Here is a 14,759-nt window from a genome sequence, read left to right as displayed (position 1 = left end):
GTCCTTTGGTTCCATTGCTATTTCTTTACAAGAATCACTCCCCCCGGCTAATAAAAAGGACCGTCCTTCTACATCCACTGCTACCTAGATGTCCAGTGCTGAGCGTTTGGAGGTGGTGCAGTGGAACTGCCGAAACTTACGCAATAATAAGACGCCTCTCCATCAGTACCTCCTTAACCACCATTTTCTCCCTCATTTTGTTTTGATACAAGAGGCCCGTGTCACTAGTGCCATCCCAGGTTACCGCGCCCATCATGCCGCTACCATCCATTTATGTGCGTGGCGACATGCTCGTGGAACCACTGGACATACCCTGTACCCTTCTCAAATATTTAGTCGGCGTGGTCTATTATGATCCTTCTAAAATCTCACTGGCCCTTCTCTCTTTCTACAACCCGCCTGTAACTTCCTCTTTATTCAGTGTGCTAGGCAAGTTCCTTCACTCACTTCCGTCCACCACCAATCTAATCCTTGGGGGTGACTTCAATGCACCTCACACTCTTCATGGCTACCCGCAGACCCTCAAACCTGGCCGCCTTTTCCACTGTCTTGTACAGGAACGCCACCTCACCCTTCTTAATACTCCGGGCTCCCCTACCAGAGCCGGCACTATCTCACAGCGGCCCACGACACCGGACCTTACTTTCTCTCGGGGGCCCCTTTCAGTTCAGTGGCGGGTCACAGCGGAAAACCTCCTCCGCGACCATTTTCTGATTCATCTTTCCATATCCGTTTCCCACATCCCGCGACGTCGCCTCGTCACTCACATTGACTGGGACGCCTTCCGCACGGCTCTGGCCTCCCACTCTTTTGAGTCGTATGAGAACTGGACGTCGGGCATTGCCGCTGCGCTTTCGAGCAGCAGTCGTCGTGCTCGCATCCGTCATCCAATCCAAGACCCTGACCCTCACTTTCTCCGTTTATGGCGCCGGCGTAAACGACTGCAGCGCTCCTTCCGCTCCCAACCGCAAAATACTCAGCTCGCTTCCAGAATCGCTGCTCTACGACACGAGATTGTTGCCCACTGCGCTTCCCTCGAACATTCTCGATGGAGTGCTCTCTGCGACAATCTTGACTCTGCCTTGCACTCACGATCGACATGGTCTCTTTTTAAATCTCTCCTAGGCACTAAGCCCACGCTTGCTCCCACTTTAGCTAAAGCTCTTGCTCAAGGAACACCCTCCGACCTCTTCAACCAACTAGCCTCTTATTATCTCCCGCCCCCTCTTACTCCTAGCTATATGGACTACTCAGGTGAACCTAATTCTGACCTGGACCGCCCTTTCACTCTCCGGGAGCTCGAGGTGGCCCTGGTTGGAAATGCTAAGCGTTCTGCTCCTGGAGAAGACGCCATCACATACACGGCTCTCCGCAACCTTCCCGGCAATGCGAAAGAGTTCCTCCTCCAGATTTTTAATCAAGCTTGGGACAGTGGCAGCCTACCTAGCTCCTGGACGTCTTTCCTTATTACCATGATTCCCAAACCTGGAAAACCTCCTTCCATCGCTAACCTTCGGCCTATATTCTTAACGTCATGCGTTGGTAAGACCCTTGAGCGTATGGCTCTGACTCGCCTCTCTGAATTTCTCGAAAAGAGGGACTTCTTCCCTCATTCTCTCATCGGATTCCGTCGCCGTGTCGGTGCTCAGGATATGTTTTTGCTTCTCCAGCACACCTTTCTCTCTTCCACCCCCACCCAAATCCACGCTCTGGTGACCGTCGATGTCCGTAAAGCCTTTGACGGTGTGTGCCATGACCATATCCTGGCACAGCTTGCCGCAATGTCCTGCGGCTCCCGCATGTACTCCTATCTCCGCTCCTTCCTCTCTCACCGAGTGGCTCGTTTTCAAGTCGACTCTCATCTGTCCGACCCCCACCACATCACTCGAGGCACTCCTCAGGGTGCTGTTCTTTCCCCCACCCTTTTCAATATTGCTATGACTCCTCTGGCTTCCCAACTATCTGAAATCCCTGATCTTCATTACATTTTTTACGCCGACGACATCAGCCTTTGGTGTTCATCTGGCTCTCCGGGCCATGTGCAGAGCACCCTGCAACGTGGCTTGGATCTCATCGACTCTTTTCTCACCGCTGTTGGTCTTTCCCCTGCTCCGGAAAAGTCCGAGCTTCTCCTTCTCAACCGTTCCTCTTACCAGCGTGCCCAGAATTCCCTCATCTCTCTCCATATTTCTGGTTCTCCCATTCCTGTTGTCACCAAATGCAAGGTTCTTGGTTTTCCTTTGCATGCAGCCAAGAACATTCAAGCCCTACACAGCGCCGTCGCGACCTGCCACTCGGTAACCCACCTTCTACGTCGTGTGGTGACTCGACGGGCGGGTCTTCACGAAGCTAATGCCTGCAGGGTTGCTCACGCCCTCGCGCTCAACAAGTTCTTATACTTTATCCCTTACATCTCCTTCACCAACACTCAACTCAATACCCTTGAGACCGCCTTGGTGGGACTCTACAAAGCAGCACTGAATCTCCCTATCACCACTTCTACAGATAAGCTTTTTGCCACGGGCCTCTTTCATTCCCTTCGCTCTCTCCTCAATCTCCATCGAGATTCCCAGATTTCTCGGCTCTCCCTTACCCGTCAAGGTCAATGGTTACTGGTTCAGGCGGGTATATCTCCGATTCCCGTCTCCCCCATTACCCCTCCCGACGCAATTTCGGCGCCCAACCTTCGTACTCTCCCTCTCCCGTCAAACATGTCCCCTGTCCTTCATGCAGGTCGTCGTCATGCGGCCGCGCAGCATCATTCTCCTCTTTTTGCGACCCAGGGAATTGTTTACACAGATGCCTCCTTTGTGGCGCCTCGAGGCTCGTGCGGTTACATTCTGTACCACCCTCCCCTTGCTGAAGCAGAAACCCACACTAGCGGCCCGTACCTTCACCCTACGGAAGCAATGTCTCTTGAGGTTCTCGCCATTGCCCATGCCCTTCAGTCCTTTGCTTCTCTCTCCCCCGTCCCCGAATACACAGTCTTTTCTGACTCTCACGCCGCTATTATACAGATACAAAATCGCTCACTACCTTCTATCCTTCAACAGGAGGTCGAACGAGCGGTCTCCGCTCTACAGCCATCCATTGTTTTCCTCCGTTGGGTCCCTGGACATTCCGGGATTGACGGCAATGAGTTGGCGCCTCAACTCGCCCGCGAAACTATTCACCGGGCACCGTTGATCCCCTGGCCTGGGCCCTCGGAGGACGGTGCGAGGCTCTCCCTTCGCCGTACCATCAAGGAGGTCTAGCTTCAGCTCCGTCTTGACAAACGCCTCTAGCCGCCTCCTCACCCATCACTCACCGTAACGGAGGCTCGACTCCTCCGGCACATCCAAATGAATGCCCTGATCACTCCCTCCCGCCTTTTCCTCTATCGCTATAGGTCTGACGCCTCTTGTCCCAACTGCCCCACTGCCTACGCTGATTTACCTCATTGCCTCTTCTACTGCCCGGTGGCTCAGCTATCCGACTCCTATCCCTCCCCATCCCTTTCCATCACCACGTGGACCGACTGGCTTGGCTCTGAAGGAGAAGAAGAGCAGCGCAGACTGGTCTCCCAGGCGGCGGACATGCTCGGCCTGTAACTTCGGCCGAATAAAGGTATTTTCTCTCTCTCTCTATTGTCATTACCGGAAGGTACGAAAGCAAGAATCCCTTCAAAATTGCTTTATTTGCGAGTTGTTTTATCACAAAGTTCCAGTTGAGCAGTAAACAACTCTCCTAAAACACATGGTCGGTACAAACAATAAATAAACGTAAATAAATAGGCGTATATTCGGAACCAGGTATCAAAACCCAGCAATATACACTTGTGTTGTCATAATTTGCATGACACAGATGTTACACACACTCTCATGAAGGAATAAATAGGAAAATAAATATTTTGCGTGCGAAAAGATGACGAACAAGCATGTCTGTACCCCATGTGTAGTGAAGATGACAAGAAGAGATATGAAATGCTGTATGGACAACTTTTTCGTTGTTTCTTTACAAAAATAAAAATAACTTTATCAACAAATAACTGGTTGTCCTACGATATACCCTAAGCAGGCGTATTCTCCTATTACTGTATTGAACCATTTTTATTGTAAGAACACACTAAGCTTCTCGCATTCCATTTCTGTCATATGCATTGTGCTTTTTAGCGTATTTGCGCGATTAGAACGCGCACCTTTTTTATGAAAAAAAGGTATTCAAAAGAACCTGCGCGTTACAATAGCTCTCAAAACTGAAAATCCTCAAAAGTGAAACCGCCAATTCTCCACTGAGACGGAGCGGCTCAATGAATTTCGGGGGCTTCGTTTGAACGCTAAGTCATCTTGACGGACATGGAAGAAAACGGGGCAACGTCCCGTGCATAAGGCATCCCGGTGTCATGTGTTCGCGATTACCAAAAACAAAAGGACCACATTTTTACGTGTACAGCCTCACAGAGGGACTTCCGCTGCCCACAGCCTGAATAGATTTATGTTCATTAAACTTTTTGCGCAATTAGTACGAGTCTGTTAACGGCATTATGTTGCGTGCGTGGTATAATCGGCGCCAAGTGGGTTTTGTGGTTTCTCGGTGTTGAATTGTACTGCGCGTTACAATGGAGGGCGCGTTAAATCCTGCGAATACGGTACACGCAATCCACCTGCATGTAACCCAAGAAAGATATATGACCGTCATAAACTACGAGGAGAGAAGTTATTTGCTCGGTAGTGGTAACTGTGTGAAAGAGGGTCTTAATTCTTCATGGCAGCAATTTACGTTCCTTTTCCAAAATAAAGAAACGAGCACCAGTGGGCGTTCAGAAAACCACCAGACAACGACACCACGCCAGAGGAAATTTTACCGCTGATTATACATCTTAAAATCTTGATCTAAAAATTAAGAACTGCCCCAGATACTTTCATCGGTTGTGATACTTTAATTCAACTTGGGCGTTTAAAGAGAGTAGTTATTTCTGATAAGATCCGCTGTGGAGGAGTGATATTGACTGAGTTTTTTTTAGTCTTTGTAGTTTCCACATCTCGCCGTTAATTTTCACCTTTGCAAAATATACAGCCTTCCCAGATATAAAGAAACAGGAAATAATTTGGTTCTTTTCCCGAATTACGTTAAAAAGTATTTCGGACGTAATGGCCCAACCAGCCTGTAGTGATAAGCGCATGTCTTCGGTCCCATTGTCCCCTGAGAATTACTGTATGGAGAAGAATGCGGACGGTTGAACCACGCAGGACATGCCAGCCATATATACCTCGGAGCATAGATAGGAGTATAATACTCGGGACGATCAGCATTAAAACCGCAGGGCCAACCAAACGTCGGTACCACCAAAACTGTTAACATTAGCATTTTGCCGGTTCACTAACACGGAACTGCAGCTCAAACTATGCAACGACGCCGCAAAATGATTCCACCTGGCGTTCGTACAAGTTAACAAAGTCACCGGTCAAGGATGCCGGCACACAGCAAGAGCACATGCGCTGAGGCACGCATGAAAGTTGACATCGCTATCAGCACTCGCATGCCCACCCGCTGGAAGCTGTCACACTTTCCTCGTTGATACACGTCATGAGCTATGACAGATAGTTTGTCTCGCAGCACCACGACGTATTTCTTTCTGCGGGCACAGTTCAAGATTTCAGTTCGAAGGATGTCGAATTCGAACTTGCAGAATTGGGTAGCACCCACATCTGGCCAAACTGCCTGGTAATAGCATCCGTGAGGACATGGTTCAACAAGCCCAGCTTGCTCAGCCTTAATAAGCCAAGGTCTTCGTCAACATTGTCTCGCCGCCCGAGGTGTAATGTCAGACGGTGTAGTTTAGCAGCCGCTCACAGTACGCTCTCACGGACTCTGTGCTGTTTCCGGGGTCGTCGAAGCAGCACATTCGGTACGCCTTCGAGCTCTTGATGAACACGGCGCAGTCCTGACAGCGCTTGCGTATCCACGTTCCCCACAGACAGTCGCCGATCTCGTCGTGCCGCAGTGTCACCGGCGCCAAAGTCGATGCCGGTGCTCCCCTCGAGACACGGCAGCACAACAAACCCGCCAGGACCACGATGACCAAGACGTGCTTCAGCTCTGCCATGGTTCCTACGAAAGAAAAATGCAAGTTGGTTGTAACCTTTTTCACAGTAAATAGCAATGGTCTCCGTACGTATCACAAAACAGCCTATTGAAACGTTTGCGGAAAGGCACAGTCGGGCATTCATTCAAGACTAACTATGCCAAAAGCATAAAAAACCCTCCTGAAGACTGGGGCTTGTTGAAATCCAAGATGGATCGCTGGGTGGAAAGCGGTGCGATCGCTCCTGGCGCGCTCAGGCCACATGCGGCACACGTGCGGTTAATGCAGACGGCATAGAAGAGGAAGTAAAGCGATGCAGCTACTGCACGCCAGCGAGCACGTAGAGTGGCGTCACAAAGGCAGGAAGTAAAGACAGCTAGCTACTGCGTATAGAAAAACCCAAGAACCGGCGTTTCTGAATGCGTTCGAGCTGACTGCATTCTAGCTTATATTTCTGACTGCGTTGGAGCATTTGGCCAGTCGTTCTTCTTTTTGCTGTTGCCAGTGTGAGCCTGCAAATGGTGCAGTGATTAAACCGACAGGCCATTACTCAGCCGTGTATGTTTACATTGCCACTTAAAAGGTTGGGCAGGCTTATCTTACTAGAGCAAAAAAAGTCATTATATTAGATAAATAAGGATACCAAATGCTAAGCAAGTTTATTATAACGGATGGTACTGCACAGGCAAATTGGGTACGTTTACAGAAATTAATAACACACCCTTTTGATCTGGCATGTAAGCTGCGGTGTATGAGCATTTGGCGACGCCGGCAGTTTACTAATAATGTATTATTATATCACCTACATACAATCGCTAAGAAAAAAAAACCCTCACAAAATTCTAAAATGAATACCACAACAACCACAAAAATCCAAAGCGAGAGAAAACGTTCGCTGGATTCCAAGCATTCCAGAACTACTCATGGCGCCGAAGCGCAGTTGGGACGGCTCACGAGTCAGCGGCGGCTTACACGAGCAGTCAACAAACACTCTGCCCAGAGCGCGCCTTTGAGTCATAAATGAAGACCCCGCACGGGTTACAACCAAGGGCTAAAAAAAGGCCCCCTCGTGCTGACGTCGTGGTCTTCTAATAGCCATACGCGCAAACACCGCTTCCGCGTGCCGGCTGCTGTTAAGTGGCGACGGAGGCGGATGCCGGGCGCCGTGGTGCCGCGCACGCACGCAGAGATGCGTGGCTGTGCTGCGCGCTTAATCGGCATAGGAAATAAGGCTCCACTAGGCAAGGAGACACGCTTTGAAGGAGACCGTCTATCTCCCCTGCAATTCTCTCTGGGTTTCGGTTTCACTTATCAACACTGAGGCAAGATAGGCCATTAGGAGGATGTCGGCGTATTCTGGCTGCAGAACTTCCTGCTCACGTACACTTGCGCCCTGCGGACGTCAGCGTGCTGGAAAATCCTGACAGTAGAAGGAAATTGAGCGAACACGGTGGTGAGCTATCAGCGCAGCCGTCTGAGCGCGGTTCCTAGATATCTCACAGAAACGAAGTTGCACCGGAAAAAGGAGCTAATGAGCAGTGCTTTGATACCCAGTGCAATTTGAGACAGATAGCAAAGTCCATCTTGAGACAAAGTAACTAAGCATGTACCTTCATGTCTTCGGTAAAGGCTGCAACTTTAACGCACAAGGAACAAGGATGATTTACAAAGTATCCATATAGTAAAAAGATTGTGTTTTGCTTCATGGGGCAAGGCCTCCCTGCATTTATATTTTTTACAATAAAGAAAACATATTTCCACCATTAGTAAGATTTCTCTCCAACGCAATGATTGGTGTATCAGCCAACAGCGTGTAGGGAAGTCCACTGCACCAGCAAACAAAATGCCCGAATTTTCAAACCAGCAACACTATTTTAGCGTGTAAGCACGGGTGAAGCATATTACCTAGAAATGAAGCGCCTTGCCATTTCTTGATTACGACACAAATGAGCGGTAAATACTTTGTGCATCCGTGGTAACAAAACCAAGACGCAATCCTAACAATTTCGCAAAGTTAATGCTGCCTTGATTTGGAATGTAAACGGCAATGACGTCACGATCCTGCGACGTACCGAAAAGTCGGTTAAAGTCAATGAATGATCCCTAGTGCTGAAGACAGAAACACAAAAAATCTTCAAGCCATCGCAAGACACTTAGAGTGAATGATTGGCGGTAGTGGGAATCCTGAAGGGGCACGGATGGGGGCAGGAAGTCACAGAAGCACCAGAAAGGCGGACCGGAGCATGTAAGCATAAAAATTAGTTATAACGTATGTCCGGAAAACAATTCGTTTCCGTACGTAAAATAACGCCACTTCAAGGAAGCACAAAGGCGTTGCCATCACAGAGAGGACCATCGTACGTTTCTTGTGATAAATTGGGATCAAACTCTTGTCGACATTTATGTCATGTCGCAGTGAAACGCATTGGTAAATCAACCGAGCATGCGGGAATATTTCAGACGCAGTAAAGTGCTATGAATCAGAAACTGCTCGTAGTTAAAAAAAGGAACTGTAGTGATAAAGGAACACCTTTTTCATAGGGGATCAAGTTTCACGGCTCCTTCCAAGAAAAACTAAAGCATAATAAAACCTACGTATTTTTGTTCGAATGGGAGCTGACCACCATTTAAACGTGAAACGTTGGCAGCGTATGTGCTCACTTCGCTGCAAATATTGTCGAAAGACGACACTCTTTCGCCGCCTCTGCCATACGAATTCCTCTCTTCGGTGCCCCGCCCACCTCTCAATCTCTTCCACTCGCGTTGCACTCCTGCTACATTTATGCCATGGCGGAGGCTTGGACAAGTCAATTCAATTTTGCTGCGTTCTACTTTTCGTGAGCCATCTAATTGAACCTTTCGTTACTACTGAACCTGAAATGCCGCCACAAGGTCCATATGCTCGGACGGAAATCCTGTTTGGTTTTGGTGTGAAACTCTCGCTTTCAAGGCGTACTTTTTCATTTGCTATCGCAAATATTACGGGCGCATTTATTTTCTACTAAATAAAGACTGCTTAGTAACAGTTGTGGATTGATGTTTTGCCTCACATGCGGGTAATATTTTGCTTCCGCTCAAAAATGTTGACAAGTATGAAATATGGTACCGGGTTTTAAGGTTTGGAAAGGTTTTGCCTACATGAAGTTCTGATTAAGGATTTCGTTTATCTTTTAGCCGGCTGGCTGTATAGGGACACATAGAGAGACCAAAAGTTTTGGGTTTAAGTAGCCCGACAATGACTATCATATCTAAAGGTAAGTCAGATTACGGCAGTAAAACCCAAGGAATTCCTTGGGGTTCAACAGTATAGGATCACCCATAATTCAATGCTTAGAGACGCCCGAAGAGGGTCTTTAATGCGCCTGCCCACAATTGTGCTCGAATCACCCTTGATACATCAGCGGCTTTGACGCACTGGGTCCATGACTCTTGAAAGCGGGAAACGTAGCAGAAAGTGAATTCACAAAAATCGGTAGGAGCCATTACGGGCTCATTGCACGAAAGGAGTAAAGGCCACGTGCACAGCGCAAAGCAGCCAAGCTTGTTGATAAAGCTTCATGATTGGAGTGTTCAGAAACGACATGACATGCAGGGGAAAGTACATGCATGTCTTCCTCAGTCTTGTCGTTCCGGCAATTGTGATAATAAAAGAGACGAGGCCTAGACGTCATTATCCCGCTCGTTGCGCATACTACTCCCCACCATTCTTCATTTTTTCTTCAAACATCTAGGGACTGGAATGATCTGCCTTCTGATGCCGTGCACCACTCCTGCATCACCCATTTCAATGAAGCCATCACACAAATCATCCTTCAGTGGCTTTTTTACTCCCTCACGTAACGCCCCTTTGATGTATAATTAATTAATTATTAATAATAATGGAATGAGCACGCACAGTTCGTGCAACGAGTGAACTGTCTGTCGGTACCTAATGGAAGGAGTTAGCTAAAAACAGGGATAAACGAGGCAAGTAATCCATCCCGCCTGGTAATTCTTCCGCAGTAGGAGCGGAAAATCTGTACGAGAAAAAGTGCATTTGTGCATAACTAGTTTTTATTAAAGTGCTTTTGAGAAACCGAGATGGCGACGAGTTTCTGGGACACGAGCGAACATCTTTATCAAATAATTGCTGTCAACATTGCGTTCCGCATCACAGCTTGAACCCATACCTCGAGAAGAGTAGGTTAACTGCTGCGCTTAACTACCGGACGTACCTTTTTACGGGCAGGCATACGCTTTATCAGGGCGTACATGATGTTCCCCATGTTCAGTGAAAACACGACATCACCGATTATTCCTTCCAAACACGCGAGCGACAATCACTGGTAACGCCTCATTTCGTTCCAAAAACTTTGCGTTAACGAACACCTATTATGATAAACGCGATTGAAACAAATTTGTTTGAGGAAGGGAAATTTGTTTGAAGTAGATAAAGAGGAGCAGATATTTTTAGAACCTGAAAAATATCTTCTCAGTAATTCACATGAAGATTCGAAATTCTTTCTGCTGGAATGGCCGACTATGAATGAATTCTTGGAAGGATCCATATTATTTCCTTTTTAAAGCTCAACGACGGCCGACAAGTCGTTCCAGTAACCGGCCCCCCTTACAGCAACAAACGTTCGTTCCCTCAAACATACCATTTGCTGGGACATTGGTCCCCATAGCAAACAATTTCGCTAGCGCAAGCATCTGGGTTGATTTTTTTTTTGGCTACTAAATACCGCATGTTTCCGGGAAACGTAGAAAATGTACACTGTTCGTGCGAGACACAGGGGTAGTGCAAATTAAACGAGAACGAACACCAGGACAAGGGCAAGGCGACTGCAAGTCCTGGGCTCGCCCTGCCGGGATCCAGCATTGGCTTTCTTTATGCGTTCAGCCATCATTTCAATGGCGCTACAAAGTACTAACACCTAACTATCCCAGATTTCAGCCTTCAATGTACGTTACTTTATTATTTTCTTTTATAAAACTTATGATAGCAAGTTTCCTTACATAAAGACACAACGCGAAAATAAATTTTGTGTAGACAGCATTACGTCACAAATGTCAGCAAACATTTTTCGCTAAAGTTTGGGCCATCGTCATGTTGACCGCTGCTTAACTTCATACCGCGGCGAACGAAAGCATAGAGCCCAAAACCATGGTGATTGCAAATGGCCGCTATGCGTCTGTTCCCAAAACGCGATACCTTCCCATTAACGGCTACTCGCGACAAAAAATCATGCGTTCGTGCGTTAAACTGCAAGCCATATAAGCAACCAAAGTTACTTGTAGTTTAATGATGTGTTTCACGCACGTGCTTTAAATTACGCCAGCGACTTTCAGACAATACCAGCAGCCAGTTGGGCGTAGTTTGGTTTCATAAAGCAAAGCGAATTTGCCACTTCGTAATGGCACTTTCTTCTTTTTTACCCATGAGAACAGAATTAGGCTTTTCTGGCATACAGAAACTTTTTTTGGAAAAACACGTTCAATTGGCGTGAAATTTTCCAGCTCCTTTCGCAGTCCAGAGCACGGGCTGATTTTAGACCTGTTGTCGGGAAATCCTTTTGACACGGCGTCGAAGATGCCTGCAGATGGCAAAAGTCGAAAGCAGCACCCCTGTATGACTCCTTTAAAAGGTTTACGCTCTGCCCTTCCCAAAAATTCAAGCGGCCCCACAAGTTGCCGTTGTAATCGTCCACCTATTCTGAAGCGCACGTTCTGTCTTCTCTCACCGGCTGCACGCCAAGGGAAGGGTGATCCCTTGACTAACTTTTGAGCAAGCTCAGCAACTGTACTGCCTTATGGGGCCAAGCTACGTTCAGGTAACCCTCCCGTTAACAGCGGACTTTGTAAAGGCTGCCTACAAAGGCGCTTTGTTTGGCGTGCCAGAGAGAATCGTCGGAACAGAAGCAAAAACCTCCGAAGGAGCACTTGACGTCCTCGTGCGCGCGAACAGCCAACCTAGAACAGACAAAATTCTCGATAACAAATTTAGATCGTTCTCACTGATAGCGGCGGCAATCTCCTTTCGCAAAACTAATGCAGAAAAAGTCTTGTACAAATTTACAAAAGCATTCACGTAATCTACGCAAAAAGTGTTTTTCGGATCCGAAAGGATAAGGAATCCAAGGGTGATGACTTCCAGAGAATGTAACGGCGACGTATGCAGACCTACGCCACCACTTCGCCAAAAGCACCAAACCTACACCACAAACAACCTCCTCGTCATAAAGGATACCACCGGTATGCATGTCGGAGTTTGCTTGCAATATGTAGCACTGAATAATGCAATTGTTTCTCTCTTGGTAAGGTAATATGTTTGCCATGCAATACGAAGCCATTTTGGGCGATAATCTATCGGCATCTCTTCCTTGACCAAGGGTAGGTGACCCTCATCAAATTGATCTATTGCACATCATATTCTCCTGGCTGCAAGTCGATGAAGAAATAGTTAAGCTAATGTGTTTGCTGTTGCGTTAATTAAAACACAACGCTTGCCTTTAGAAACACACCGAGCTTTTTTGCTTTGAGTAACGAATTGACTGACACCCGTAACGCTGAGCGCTGTCAGCCAACCAGGCCAACTCGCTTTCAACAGGACGAAAGTCGCGGAGCCAACCAGCAGGCAGAAACTAAGTCAAGGGCGCAGCTTTGGTTTGTCAAGACATCTTCCCAATGCCAACAGCTTCTGGAGTTCACTTATGTAATTATTATCTCTGCATTCGAAAATTTGAAAACATGCATAGTGAGCAAGCATTAACAAGTGCTGAAAAGCGTAGCCTTCCTCACAACTGTGCTTGGCACTCTGGAGTGTCAATTATTGTGAAGGTAAACTAAAATAAGAAGGAGTAAAAAAGAAAGCTCAAACGAAGAGAGGTAGCAAAACAAGAAGAAGCGAATTAGAAGGAAATGATGTAAAATAACAAGGAACGCTAAGGTTAGACGACCATTGCAAATCTTGAGGCAGTCAGACAAATCAAATGAGCTACTCTGCCTAGCATCGCGTCAGCATGACTGCATCTGGTTCCAATAAGCTGGTCCACTTCCAGCCTACATCGCCTGCGCAGTCGCACAAGTACTCGTGCCGGTGCTTATCGTTCGAAATGCCTATTGCCCACCTCTGCTGAGCTTACCAAGCACAATGGTCAATCCGCGGAGTTCACCGTAGGTAGAATGTTAAAGTGCAGGCCCTTGCTAAGCATGCGCTATTCCCTGATCCCACATTCCTAGATAGAGGTCACTTTTAACGGAATGATTGATTGTGGGGTTTAGCACGCCGAAGCTGCACTTTGGCTATGGGGCGCGTCGCAGTGGAGGGATCCGGATTAATTTCCAACACTTGGTAGTGGGTACTCTTTAAAGTGCGCTGAAACCTCGTCACACACACAGAGGACATTCTTTAGCTTGTAGAGTCGCCGACCTTCCAGAAGAAAGTTCGGGTCAGCGTTCATCCGTAAAATGTGTGTTTCGTTATCTGCAACGACAGCACCAATTTTTCACCCATGTGAAAGGCTACCCCAGCGGACTTTCGTTTCACTCCGAATTTTTGAGGTTCTAACCCCGCTAGCACATCGACACACTGATGATTCGAGACGCGACTAATAAGGGATAAACGTACTCATTATACAGTTGGCAAGGAAGGTGCTGCTTCAAGGGATAGGCAGTCATTGAACGCGGAAGAAGCCACCGGATTTTGCAGCAGTTCCTGTTGACCTTCCAAAATTTCTTGTCCGCAGTGAGACGCAACTAGATTTTTTTTTATTTTTATAGAGAAATAGGCTTATCTGTACAACTATAATCCAGATACCCGGCCATTCACATTTTAGTTCGTCTAATGCGCATAGTCTAGATCTACAAGCAAGAATAATTAAAGTGAACAAAATTTTAATTTTTATTATTAATATTTTGTGACATCACTTTTTACCGTTAATGAGAGTAAGAATTTTGAAAACACACCGCAGCATACATGACAAACGGATCGAAATGCATGACGGAAATACGGCAAAGGAACGGACTATAATAGAATTTGTGTCCCAATCGGTTGAGCGAAAGTGGAGCGAATACCCACCTGTTTTCGTGCTTCAGTGAGAGGGAAAGCTTCTTCCTGGAGAGTCTCGTAGACGACGAATTAGTGAGGCGAACTCGGCGTCAGAAGATGGAACAAGGCACCCCACACGCGGCGTCGTCGCTTGACGGCCACTTATGAACGGCGGAGTCCCTCTCCCTCCTTTGGCGGGCGAAGCGTCACGACCCACGTCACGGACGTCCGCTCCCGCTGCGCAGCGCGCATTTCAAACTACACGCAATGGTCAATAGCGGCCAAAACAGGACGAACCCCGCACTTGAACGTAGCACAACACAACGACTCCCTCGGATTCCCAAATTCCTTCGCCTTGAGCTCACAGTTGGAACCACGCCCCTTTTTCTTACACGGAGAACGAATGGCGACGTGCTCGTTACGTGGGAGCACCCTTAGATTGCATGTTTGCGTCTCTTCTCTAAGCACTTCCCAGGATCGTGTCGTATACTATTGCGCCTTTGGTTAACATAGCACGCAAAAGTTTGCTTCGGCGTTCGAGAAGCCTTTACTTGGGAGCCCGCATGGTCCGGGGCCCTGCGGCGTCAAAGCGGGCGCGTAAACAGCCGCATTTCTGTCGAGCCGCAGCGGTTGTTTCTGCCCTCGGTATTTTCGAGCCCGGGGCTC

General features: G+C 47.6%; 1 long non-coding RNA gene across 1 annotated transcript; it reads right to left on the bottom strand.

The window, feature by feature from the left end:
* Positions 1-3,643: 3,643 nt before the first annotated feature.
* On the bottom strand, positions 3,644-14,549 carry LOC144164283 (uncharacterized). Its single transcript, XR_013321131.1, has 2 exons — positions 14,124-14,549; positions 3,644-6,090 (listed from the first exon to the last, which is right to left on the bottom strand). It is a non-coding gene; the product is annotated as an uncharacterized LOC144164283 (long non-coding RNA).
* Between the last annotated feature and the right edge of the window lie 210 nt (positions 14,550-14,759).

The sequence above is a fragment of the Haemaphysalis longicornis genome, unplaced genomic scaffold (genome assembly GCF_048455015.1).
Source record: "Haemaphysalis longicornis isolate Haplotype H1 unplaced genomic scaffold, Haemaphysalis longicornis Haplotype H1 scaffold_13, whole genome shotgun sequence".
In the NCBI taxonomy this organism is placed as follows: domain Eukaryota; kingdom Metazoa; phylum Arthropoda; class Arachnida; order Ixodida; family Ixodidae; genus Haemaphysalis; species Haemaphysalis longicornis.
This window is presented reverse-complemented; position numbering and strand designations above follow the sequence as displayed.